Raw genomic sequence first — 2,044 nt, forward strand, 5'->3', positions numbered from 1 at the left:
GAAAAAAAGGAATCCACACAACGTGTGTACCAGTACGATTGACATCACCCAGATAAGTAGGGGTTCAATAAAATAACAGAACAACTTAAGTATGCACTCCACATGCTCTAGACATTGAATATCACTTAAGTGACACATTACTAACACACACGAAGTCAAACGGCATAGTAACATTGCTACCACACATCTACAAGCAACACGGTTGCATAAATACACACAACTGTTGGCACTACACCAACACGCACATCATAACCACCTTACACGAGTGCACACAACACACCGACATAACGAGAGGGTGTACCAGCCACCAAAAATTTGGTAGGAACTCACCAAAAATAGCCAGAAGTGCGGTACTATAATATAACATAGATTTATAAATATAACTTATAAACCTCAATCCAAGGTCACAAAATTGATAAACCAAGTACACGAAATAAACATAGTTTATGCTAATTAACCCAACATAAACCAAAGTTTATCTCCGCAAACCAAAAGTCTCCAAATAATCCCAGATATCAAAAGCCAGCCAAGTTCAAGCCAATCAAGCGCAAGAGCCCTCAGTCAACACAGTCGCCAGACACCACAGAGGACACAGCAACACAGGCAATTGACCACATGTGAACCAAAGGGTATATTAACAGCGGAGTGACACGTTTAAGGTCAAGGAAGAACAGATATACTCTAACAAAACGGTGTCATACTCAAATACACAGACCAGTCAATGACTTCTGCTCCATATCAGAGAACTCGTACAGCACGACGCAGCCTACGCACTCAAGTGAGCTCAAGCAGAACACAGACTAGAGGCAACACAAGTCGAACGACCAGGACACGTCCAGAAACAGCACCCACAGTGCCAGTTTCGCAAGCATCGTCACGCACCTCTACCCCACACAATGGGGACAGGGCGATGCACATGGCTTCATTTCACAGCACAGTAGACTGAAAGAAAAAAATTGGATGGTGCAGGGTTCGAACCTGCGCATGCATACGCATAATTGAGCTTAAGTCAAACTCCTTGGACCACTCGGACAACCATCTTATTTTTAACCTGAAAGAAACGTATATATATTAAAATAACATTATATAGCACTTAAATAAAAGATTCACATCGTGTGAAAATCATCGTCTGATTCACTTTTTTTTTTGTAATTAAGACAAAAAAAAAGGAAGACCGAGTTTTATGTTCACATTTTACACTATAAGGATGGCTATAAAAACCTAGTGCACTAAACAACTTCCAGTTCAGTTCCTCTCAACCATCTCGGTAGAAGCATACGCAAAGAAAACCATCCTCCCATCCCATTCAACTCAAAAGAATATGCATAATACACACATATCTGCACATACGTCTATAATGCACATAAATAATGTGATAAGCTACCTTATTAGAAACAATAACCCAATAAATCAGACAGGCATCGGGTCACAACATCCGACGCACTGTCCTTGTTCGCGCGTCCGTCTTACGCAAGGAGTACACACGGTGAGGACTACAGGCAAATACTCGCTTGTGGTCAGTTTCATTTCAATATTATATATTTCCGTATTTTTTAATAGCACATAGCAATATTATATTTAGCTGGCGAGTTTCACCTTCACAAACTGGCCCGAACTATTTCAAGTTTACAACTTACCGAGCCTGTAAATATACAAATTTTATAAGATTGTATTAAAAAAAGGATTCCACATTTTACAGATAAGTTGAAGGACCTTTGTTCGAGAACAACAAGATTTAGGTTACAGGCTGCTCTAAATTCAAGTTCAACAACGGATACCAACAACAGACACGTGAGCTTATAACTGATTATATTGTAATTATATAAACCTAAGCGCCCCACTCGCAACCGTGTTGGACGGTGTCGGGAACAAGTGGTCAAATATTCAAATTAAGAAGGATGGAGTTACATTCGTAGTAAAACTATGAACCTGCACCAGTAAACTTAGAAATTCTGGCGGTAGACGAGTAAAATTATAACGAGACAATGAAAAAGGTACGAGTATGTTTGGAATTTGGACATTTACCTTATAAATGCGCGGATAG

The 2,044-nt window shown here is 39.7% G+C and overlaps 1 non-coding gene across 1 annotated transcript; it reads right to left on the reverse strand.

Moving 5' to 3' along the window:
• Positions 1-957: 957 nt before the first annotated feature.
• Positions 958-1,041, reverse strand: SARC_30087. Its single transcript has one exon. It is a non-coding gene; the product is annotated as a tRNA-Leu (tRNA).
• Between the last annotated feature and the right edge of the window lie 1,003 nt (positions 1,042-2,044).

The sequence above is a fragment of the Sphaeroforma arctica genome (assembly GCF_001186125.1).
Source record: "Sphaeroforma arctica JP610 unplaced genomic scaffold supercont1.245, whole genome shotgun sequence".
NCBI lineage: Eukaryota > Ichthyosporea > Ichthyophonida > Sphaeroforma > Sphaeroforma arctica.